Source organism: Canis lupus, chromosome 10, assembly GCF_048164855.1.
Source record: "Canis lupus baileyi chromosome 10, mCanLup2.hap1, whole genome shotgun sequence".
Taxonomy (NCBI): Eukaryota; Metazoa; Chordata; class Mammalia; order Carnivora; family Canidae; genus Canis; species Canis lupus.
The window spans coordinates 45,747,441-45,759,103 of NC_132847.1; the positions used below are offsets into that span (position 1 = coordinate 45,747,441).

An 11,663-nucleotide genomic window follows, 5' to 3' on the forward strand; every position below is an offset into this window, starting at 1 on the left:
ATCCTTACAACATCTGCAATGATACTCATATTTTCTCCATTTTATGCAAAAGACAATTTAAGAAAGGATAAGTGACCTACATACAACTCAGTGGAGATGGCAAAACTGTAATTCAGGATTGCCTGACTCTAGAGTCCAAGATATACCATGTTATACCTAGAAGTCCCCTATGATTTTCTAGGATTAGTTGTCTCATAGGTCTCCAAATTGGACATACTATACATTTGCTGTAGAAACACCTTTTCAGAAAAGCCCTTAATGCTAAAAGAAAGTAAAGTTACAAATGGATTGTTCCAAAGCAGATTGAAATTACACACCTAAAAATTGTATCTAATTATCAACTCATAAAGGATAAGTGCAGAACACCAATTAAACAGAAAAGAATGAACTACTGCCAAAGGATAAAACTAAGGCTTTTGTCACTTTAAACTAGTATTTTTTAAAAGATTTTGTTTATTTACTTAAGAGAGAGAGAGAGTGAGCTCGAGCCGAGGGAGGGGCAGAAGGACAAGCAGATTCCCCACTGAGCGTGGAGCTCAACAGAGGCCTCAATCGCAGGACCCTGAGATCATGACCTGAGCCCAAGTCAAATGGTTTAGCTGACTGAGCCACCAAGGCGGCTCTTCAAAGTAATATTTCTAAACTCTCCCCATAACTGCTGATCTTTAAAGATTCATCAATGTCCTCAAGATAGAAACTCCAGTGCTACCTTCAATTCCAACAGCTAAAGAATGACTACTCTAGCACATAAAGTATAATTCAGCCTGAAATTATCACGTAAAAAAATGGGATTATCTTAAAAATAAATTGCAATAATATATGATAATCACTATTCAAACGCCTATCTTCATGTTTGTCCTCTGATATCAAAGTTTTGGTAGCTCTGAAGAAATAAAATAGATGCATTTATCTGGCCTACTCCAGTTGTGGTATGTGTGTTTACAATCTTCATGTGTATGAACAGGAATATAGTCTAAGTTCAGTTTCTATATAGACATTGTTTCAGGGAAACATAAATGTTAGCCTCCTTTGTTTTAAATCCCGGCCTCCTGTTGTATGGATAATGTCGTAGCTATCCTTCAGAACTGCTCTAAATACTGATGACTCAAAAAAGAAAGAAAATGTGACTGAAGTGATAGTTTGGTGTATATTCTCGCCTACACAACCGCTCACAAACCCCACAGTATAAGAAGTGACATACAGTTATCAGACATCTGAGTGTAGATAATCTTCCCATCATTTAGAATCGCAGAGACAGCAGTACATCTGCTGAGGAGGAAAATGTAGAATGCAGCCTCGAAAACAGGTCCAGACAGCAACTGGTTGTTAGAGTCAACTGCTTTATTCCTTTTGTAATAAGAAAAACACCCTCCTTTCATCTTAGCCGACGACCTTACTTTATACTTTGTTGAGAACATTTAAGAAAAAGAGAGGAATGCCTTCAGAGTTCCTCCAATAAGCCTGCCACCCACCAGATATCCCTTCAGGTACGACCTGCTTGCTCTCTTATGACAAAGAATGAAGTGTACCTTTCTTTTAAGACCCATCTTTTCTGGGACGCCTGGGTGGCTCAGTGGTTGAGCGCCTGCCCTGGGCTCCAGGATCGAGTCCCACATCGGGCTCCCTGCCTGGAGCCTGCTTCGCCCACTGCCTGTGTCTCTGCCTCTCTCTCTCTCTCTCTCTCTCTCTCTCTCTGTGTGTGTCTTTCATGAATAAATAAATAAAATCTTAAGAAAAAAAAAAAGACCAATCTTTACATATATGTTCAGGCTTCCATCCTCCTGTCCCTGTCTGTTCCTGTGGAAGATGTAGGTCCTTCATTCATCTGCTCCAGGATGAATATCATTTCCTCTTGCTGTTGCTGCTTCTTGAGTAGAAAAGTCTTGAAAAAGTTCATGATTGTGCCTCCGGGACCCACTCTGTCTCCTCCCAATCCGCCTCTTAATCTGCACTAGTGAAACCCCCGTTGTCAGTGTCAACCATGGCCTCAATGAGGACACATCACCTGGCTGCCTCTGTGTTCTCTTCTTACTCATCCCCTCTTGCACACTCGATAATCCCCCCATTCCTGACACGGGCTCTTGTCATCCGTGATCCATGGTATCGTGCTCCCAGTTTTTGTTCTGCTCCACAAACTGCCGCTTCTCAGTTCTCTTTTCTGGTTTCAGCATCTCTAAGGGAAACCCAAATATTCCAGAGCTCAGGTCCCTTGTTTTTTTTTTTTTTTTTCTATTCATATGTACTCCCAGAAGATTTCTTGCACTCTCTATATGTTGATATGCAGAGTTACATATCTATCCCTGATCTATTCCCTGAGCTTCACAACTCTTACGTGCAAGTATTTATAACACATCTTCATATCTATGTCCAAAGGGGCTTTATCTTAATTTTTCTCTTGGCTCCCAGAGCAGTCAGACTGATGTTTTGGAATATAAAATGATTTTCTGTACTTCCAGGCTTGACATTTAGGGTAAAATCTAAACTTCTTTTCAGAATTTACGAGAAGTTCTGGCCTTCACCTGGCTCTCCTGCATTATTTCTACCACATTCTTCTTACTTCCCTCTGCTCACTTCAATTTTATATCTCTTTCAGACTTGACTAAAATCAATATGTAACTTTTAAGACTTCTCATATGTGACCCATCTCAATAGATTTTCAGGTTTTCTTTAAAACTGCTAAAATATTGTTCTCCATGTGTACTGCTTAACTTTCAATTGACTTCAAGTTATGTGTTTTTTTTTTCTTTTTTTTTAATGATTATTTAACAAAAGTTTATTCTTAAATGGCCAACAAGATCTAAGACAACACTTCATTCTAGCTACCGGTGGCAACATATGTTGTGACAGGGAATCTAGATGTTTAAACAGGAATGGAATTAAGGATTACCATTGCCTCAAGCACCAAGAACAGCTTACTTTTTGCCAGATTTCTTGATTCCACCTGTGGCCTGGAGGCGCTTCCCTGCCCACAGCCTTTGCTTTTAGTTCTTGGAATTTCTTCTGCTCTTCTTGATGTTTCTGTTCATAGGCCTTATCTTACCTGTCTCCTTGGCCTGCTTCTTGGGCTACTTTAGGGGCTACCTCTTGCCACCTTCCTCTTGGCACCTGCTGCCCCTTCCCCAGGCCCTGCCACCAGAAGCTAGTGGTTACGTTTTTTTATTGGTTTGGTTATGTTTTGATTAAATCAGTCCTTATATTTATTGGTCACCCTTAGTATTGTTGAAAATTTCCCCCAGTGATTTTTCAAATACTGTATGGAATTTGATGAAGAGGTCTCCTACAGCTCTCCATGTCACCATTATTTCAGAACAAAGATGAAAATGTGCAACTAAGACCCCCTAAGTAGGGTCACCAGTGACATAACTAGATATAGCAGTAGTACATTGTTGAGGTGTCCTGATATTCCTCACCTCCCAGGGTTCCTCTGCTGTACGACCCCCCATCCCACCTCCCACTCCCCACCACCATACAGAAAGATTTACAAGCTACCTTGCAAGAAATTCAGTTTCTAATAATGAATGATTCCAAATTTTGGTTTTACTCTACTATAAGGCCAAGAAGATGTTGGTATGTCTTCTACTTCCTGTAAGAAAGTTTGAGCTAAGTAAACATTTTATCTCAGAACGATACCTGTTCTTCCTCTATCTTGTTTTGTTTCTATTTGACTTTATTTGTAACTATTGAGCTTAAATATATTGGTAAGCTTTGGCAAAATCTTTTTCCGAGTAAGTGGAATATATAAATTTTTTATATATATGATATGCCGCAGGACAGTGCTGAGCTCTGTACCAGCAGCTCTCTTAAAATGGTGTTCATGTTTTAGTAAATGAGAAGTTGAATACAAACCTAAGCTAGTGTTACTAAAATCACTATTACTCAGGCTTCTGTAATAGAGGCTTCTGTAATAAAAAAATGGTGTTCTAAAGGGGACAAAAAAATCCCACTGTAGTCTGTACTTATTAGACAGTACTATTCAATAGAAGGATGATGTAAGCCACATGTATATTCTTAAACTTTTTAAAGCCATATTAAGAAGGTAAAAGAAATAGATAAAATTAATTTTATTAATATACTTTACTTAATTTATTAAAAAGTGTTATAATTTCAACATGAAATACAATAATTATTAAAATGCTGTTTTATTTTTCCCTGTTTTAAATCCAGTGTCTTTTTTACACTTATAGCAAATCTCGATTCAGACTACTCAAACTCTCAACAGCCACCTCTGGTGAGGGGCTACCATACTGGCCAGTGTATTAGACTATATCTGTAAGCGAATATTAATTTAAGATGCACATACATTTAAGAGACTATTATAGGAAGCAAAATCCCCATCACCATTATGTGGAATACATCTGAAGTTTAAATAACATAAACAGAGGACAGATACATTTATTTCCCCTGAACTCTACTTCAGTGATTCCATAATGTAGCATTTTAAATATTTCTATTCAAATAAACATGATTTTGTACTTTACCTCCTACTGTGGCAACTTTAAAATGCTGCAAGTAAAAAGCTGCTAAAAATTACAAATTGCCACCTAAGTTTCCCTGCCTGCATGATGATAATTAGTCCTATTTTTGAAGGACCACAAATTATTGCCAAACAATTAGATGCATCTTCAGGAAAACTCATCTCTTTTCTTTCAAAATACTTTTTGGAAGAAAAAGAAAAAGACTCTGTTTCCATTCAGTTTGGAAATCTTCACTTTTTTTCCCAAAAGTCAAAAGTAATTATTTATTACTCATAATATACTAGGTATTTATTGGGGATACAAGATGAGTAAGGTACTATTTTTGCCTTAGAGAACTCACAATCAAGCCAAACACCTGAGCTAACTTTATATAATGTCACCCTTCAAAAATATATCTTCAGTTACTTCAATGAAATCTTCTAAGAACAAGGATTTTTTTAAAAACTACTTTATTGAGGTATGATGGACATAGAGAAAGCTTTACATATTTAATGCACACAGCTTGATAAGTTTGGAGATAAGTATATACCCATGAAACCATGGCCACAAGCTATGTTATATGCATATTCCTCACCTCCAAAAGTTTTTTACTGACCTCTTTATTTTTTTGTGATCACACACTTGCCTTAAGATCTATCCTCCTAGCAAATTTTTAAGTATGTAATACAGGACTGTTAACTATAGACACTATGCTATATAGCAGATCTCTAGGACTTACTCATCTTGTGTAACTGAGACTTTGTACCCTTTGACTCAAATCTCCTTATTTCTCCTCCTCCTCAGCTACTGGCAACCAGCATTCTACCCTCTGGTGCTATGAGTTTGACTCTTTTTAGATTCTACATCTAATTAGTATCATGTAGTTACTTGTCCTTCTGTGTCTGGCTAATTTCATTTAGTATAGTATTCTCCAGGTTCATCCATGTTGTCACAAATGGCGGGATTTCCTTCTTTTTAAAGACTGAATAATATTCCAATATGAGTGTGATATATATTGCATTTTATTTATCCATTCAGTCATCAAGAACATTTATGTTGCTTCCCTCTCTTAACTATTGGGAATAATGTTGCAATGAACATGGAATTTCAGATATCTCTTTGACATCACGATTTCAATTCCTTTGGATATATATACCCAAAGCAGGATTGCTGAATCATATGGTAGTTCTACTTTTACCTTTTTGAGGAAACTTCACACTTGTTTTCCATAGTGGCTATACCAGTTTACAATTATCACTGCCATTAGTGCACAAGGGTCCCCTGTTCTTTTCCACTAACACTTGTTATATCTATCTATCTATCTATCTATCTATCTATCTATCTATCATCTATCTATCATCTATCATTATAGCCATCCTAGCAGGTGTGAGGGGACAGACATCTCATTGTGGTCTTCATTTGCATTTTATTGATGAATAGTAATGCTGAGCACCTTTTTATATACCTATTGGCCATTTGTATGTCTTCTTAGGAGAAATGTCTATTCAATTATTTACCCATTATTTTTAAAAATCAGATTGTTTTATTTACTTAGTGTTTTCTGTTGAGTTTAGGAAGTCCTTACATATTTTAGCTATTAGTCCTTTATCAGGTGTATGGTTTACAAATATTTTCTCCCATAGCATAGCGCTACCCTTTCATTTTTTTTTTTATTTTTTATTTTGTTACCCTTTCATTTAGTTGGTGGTTTATTTTGATATGCAAAACCTTTTTATTTTAATGTAATCTTACTTTTCTATTTTTGCATTTGTTGCCTGTGCTTTTGGTGTCATATCCACGAAATCACTGCCAAGGCCAATGTCAAGAAGATCTCCCCCTATATTTTCTTTTAGGAGTTTTAACGTTTCCAGATCTTATGTTTAAGCCATTAAGCCCTTTTGAGTCATTTTTGTATATTGTGCAAGATAAAATCAACCAATTTTATTATTTCACATGTAACCATCCAGCTTTCCCAGCAACACTTATCAAAGACACTATCTTCTACATTTGTGGAATATTCATTTTTAAATTATCTCTAAAATTAAATGAGTCAGTGAGGAGTTATACAGATCAGGAGAATTAAATGGAGAAAAAGAGATATGTGCACATAAACTAGAAAGATTCAGGAACAGTAATTCACAACCACCTGCCCATACCACTATCTCTCTCAGTATAACTTGTTTTCATCCTGTCCTCCCAAATAATCTGAACCAGAACTTGAAATGAAATGTTGTAAAGAAAAAACAAATTAAGTTCATTTTTAAAAAAAGATATTTATCTTCTTAGTTTTTTTGTAAGCTCTCCAAAGCAATGACCAGATTCTATTAGGGTATCAAATAGGACTTAGCACAGTGCCTGTCACAGAGCAGGCCTTAACGTATATTTCACGAGTGAATGTTAGTTTTGTTAATAAAATTCTAGATCATTTTTAAAAATTCTCATTTTTCTGTATGTTCATTGTGATCTGGGTTCCATAATGCTAGAGCAAAAACTATTAGGGTGAGTTATGTTCTTTCCTTCTCTACTTAAGATAACAAGGGGAACATATCAATGTTCAAAAATTATGTGTCAACTGGCTTTATGCTCTATAAATATCCATGTCGACCAACAGAGCAAATAATTCTCATCATGAAGGACTTACTTTCAAGTAGCACAAAAAAATGATAAGAAAAATAGTTCATATAAACATTGCATAACAGAAGCAGTAAGATATAGAAGGCTGGTGGAGTTAGAAGTAATTGAATTCAGGTTTCTTAGGTGACTGTTGAATACACAGAATGAAAGCATATCTATAAATTTTATAACATGCAACACTCAGGGTATTATTTTAATCTCCTATGACAAACATTTTAGATTAATTGTTTTGATCATTTTGAGACAGAACCAGTTACTTTAAAGCAATATATAAGGCTTATTCCTGTATCATTTAAAAAATCAATTTTAATAAAAGTTATCTTAAATATTGTTGCCTTTGGCTTCAGCAAATCCTTTTCATTTGTATGGGGTTTTAGATTTTCAATGCACTTTCATGTACACTCATCTCATTTGATTTTCTTAAGAATTCTATGAGTTGATGTTACTATGCTATAAGTAAAGATATCGAGTCCAATTGATTTTTCTGACTACAGGTCAAAGAAAAGACATTCTGAGAGGTTGCCCTAAAAATCCAGTCTTCCTTTCTTGTATAAATGTACCTTTACCCCATTCTTTTTGCCTTTATCAACATCCCTCTCTGATCAGCATCTTGGAGATATCAATAGTTTGCTGTCTCTATACAGAGGACCCAGGAACTTTTTTCATCAACCTCTCAATCCTGTTGTCAAGCCTAATAAGCAAACAGACGGCACTGTATTCTTTCATTTCTTATTAATATTTTATATTTGTTCTCCTAACACTAATCCTGGTTACAAAGTCTTTACAATGTTCCTCCCCTCCACATCACTCACACATTACCAAGGCTCCAAAATTATAAAAATTTTAACTCTGCACATGCATGATCTATATTCATTCTACTTATTGCAACAAGATTAATTCGATATACGACAAATAGAAAGAAATTGTAATTCAGGACTACTTACTAATGACACTGCTTAGTGAAATCCAACTTTAGAAATAAAAAAGTTCTCTTGTGCATCTCTCAGTTATTTCTCACATGCATTTCCTTCTCCTGTCCAACAAATTTCTAGTGTGTTTCTTCATATCCAGATTCATAGAACCACTCTCAGAGCTCTCAGAACCACTCAAACATTTTTCGCTTTCTCCCTCAATTGACTACATCTTAAATATCTTTCATCAATGTTTGAAACTTTACTTTTAGAAGAGAAAATCAGCTAACTTGACTCAATAGATGATTTTATTGCTTCCTGAAAAGGACCTGACCTCACACAATATGTCCCTCTCCAACCTAGTTCTTTCTCTTTATCATCACCTGCCCTTATTCTCCTTATCTCTTTTTAAAAAATTAATCTATTCCTTTACTAGACTGTTCTAATCATCTGTGCATTCAAGCTCACTGATTCTTAAGAATATGTTACCTCATTTATACATCTTTCATTGGCCTGTTCATCTCACTTTCCATTAGATTTTTCTTATATCACCTAAAACATAGTCAAATCCATTGTATACACACAATAAAAAAAAAAAAATACCGTCAGCAACTTTTCCAATGCTGTTCTCTTCAAGGAGATATTTATTTTAAAAAATCCACTGCCCAATTCCTGGTAACTCCTCAACAATTTATAATCTAACAGCTTGCCTCTCACCATTCTTCTCTATACTTGCTCCTACAATGATTTCTCTTTGTATCAGTTATCTATTTCTACACAATGAGCTACCCCCAAACCTAGTAACCTAAAATAACCATTAAGTGTTGATCATAAATTTACTTGTCAGTGGTTCTGCTGACTTGGACCTTGTTTAGTTGAGCTGGAAGGAACTTGCTTAAATCTATCTGATCAGCTGACTGGTTGTTTTGAAACGGACTGGTTGAGGATAGTTGTTTGGCTATTAACTGAGGTTAGAGGAATTCATATGGTAACAGTCCAAATCCAAGAAAGCGTAGAAGCATGCATGGTCTCTTGAGCCATATACACAAAACCAGTATATTGGCATTTCTGTTGCATTCCATTAGCTAAAACAAGTAACAACAGGAGTAGAGAAATAGACTCCATGTGTTTGCAGGTGGAATTGCAAAGTCATGTTACAAAAATGATAGTTACAGGGATGGATGGAGAATTGGACCATGTTTTATTTGGACTCTGTCACATCTTGCTTAACTTCCTTCTTAGATCAAATCAGTCTCCTCTGGGTCTTCAAGAATTACAATTTCCTAGATATTCTCTTTTATTTCAAGTCTACTCTTTTCAATCTCCTTAGTTGGTTGTTATCAATTCTTTGAATATCTGCATTTCTTTAAGTTCTTTCTATGGTCTTTTTATCTTATAACTGTACATGTTTCTTCCATGACTATGTCATATGAATTTACTGCCTTGTCACAGGCTCTGCTTTCATAGAAAACAAATTTTAAAAAAATATTCTTTTCCAACAGTTACTGTTTTAAAGCCTTATCCCCCCCCCTTTTAAAGATTTTATTTATTTATTCATGAGAGACATACAGAGAGAGAGAGAGAAAGAGAGAGAGAGAGGCAAGGGAGAAGCAAGCACCACACAGGGTGCCCGACGCGGGACTTGATCCCAGGTCTCCAGGATCGAGCCACTGAGCCACCTGGGCTGCCCCACATTATTCCCCCTTAACTGAACCATTGCTTTAATTTCTTTCCTGCATTCCTACCTCTAGCTTTACCTGTCTTCTGATTATCTGCTGCTTGTGGAATCTTTTTTAAAACTATGTCTGATTATGATATGAGATGCTTTATAATTCTAAATCAATCATCTGCTCAAAGAACTTTGATTTTTCTCCATGGAAAGATTAAATTTTGTTTGAATTTTAGGGTCTTCCACTATTTGACCCCAGTCTATTTTATTCAAACTTACAATAATCCTATATACCTTTCACTTCAGTCATATTACAGTCTCTGTTCCTAGGGCATTTCCTATACATCCCTATTCATATCCCTTTCTCATCTGCCCTTTGTCTTAAATAATTGTCCCATCAGACTCATCTACTCAATCCTCTACTTATCTTTTAAGAATCAGCTCAAATAACATGTCATGTGAATCTTCTTCCAGTTTTACATAATATATCTGCATCTATCAGATTTTAAACATTTCAAAGGAAGAAATGATATCATAGATTATGTTGCCAATGGTCAGAGACTTTATGCCTAAGAGTTATAACATACTAAATATCTGTTGAATAGTGCTGAATCACTTGAGATACAAATTAAAGAAAACCCTATTAAAAGGTAATATATATTTAGTGCCTTTCTAATTGTCAAAACCTAACTTGCATATGTGCATTTTTAGTCAGCGAAATCAGGAAAATATCAAACTAAATTAACTGAAGATCTAATTTTGAGATGTATTCCTTTGCTCAATGGAATCACCGAAATGCCTTAAATATAATAAAAACTAAAGCATATTGGGGTGCCTGGGGAGCTCAGCCTGTTGAGTCTGACTTTAGATCTCCGCTCAGGTCTTGATCTAAGGCCCTGTAAAAAACAAACAAAAAAAAAAAAAAAAAAAAAAAAAACCTAAAGCATATAATTATATCAATATTTATAGTCACTGTATATTGAATCAATCTCTGTCCATTCAGTAAAGGTGGGTAACTTTAAAATAGTTTAACAAAAAGCCATTTATGAAAACTTGGATATGGTTTAGGAAAACTAGAAGAGACATAAGTACCTTGAAGCTTGTAATACCTGTCATGGAGAACTTCACCACCCCTTGGCCAGAAGTGGTGAGGGGCTAGAGCCTTTATCAGAACCTGCAGACACGGCTTCATAGAGAGAGAAAGCAAACTTACAGGAGCAGTGATCTTTGGTAGAAGGATGTAAGTAGCCCATAGAAAACACAGAGCTAACACTATTTCCTCCTTCTGATCTCATGCTTGTATTTCCCAGTAGCCAAAATCTAACAAGAAGCCAAGTTTACCCTGGAACCCAAGGACCAAGGGAGTCTAGTGATGTGATAAATAGAGAGCAGAGTGGAGAAAGATGGAGAGTGGATCTAGAAGACAAATGTTTGATATTTGGGAGTATGCTTGGATATTTTATTTATATTTTTTCTTTCTTCTGATGCTACTGAACCTCAGTTTCAGAAGAATAACTCAGAATTTATCTCACAGAAATGTTTATTTAGTAAAAATGTGAAAGATACTTAATAGCTAAAGGAGTCCTCAGGTCCAATTATTTTGCATTTTTTGAAGAAACTCAACATCTGCATCAATAATATGGGAGAAAACATTTATAGAGGGAGAGTGGATTCAGAAAACTTTTTATTACAGCTTTCTGCTTGAGTACATAATCAACTTCACAGTCAGATATTTTCATGTCTCAGAGTTATTAGTAGTACTAATGTGCCTTATTAAAAGCATGGAAGTGTTTTTGTTCTTCTCAGAAAATGTTGTAAAGAACAAAGATTCAGTAATATAGCATTTAGGATTTTTAGGTTAATTTGGTAGCCATCTTATACTTGATAGATACAAACCTGCCCAGAGTTCTCCCTTGAAATATATCAAAGGCCAAAGAGATATATACCCAAAATTTTTAATTAATTTTCAACCTTAAGAAGTAGTTGGGAAGATAA

General features: G+C 35.5%; 1 pseudogene; it reads right to left on the bottom strand.

Moving 5' to 3' along the window:
• Positions 1–2,912: 2,912 nt before the first annotated feature.
• On the bottom strand, positions 2,913–10,963 carry LOC140641994 (translation machinery-associated protein 7-like; annotated as a pseudogene).
• Positions 10,964–11,663: the final 700 nt, after the last annotated feature.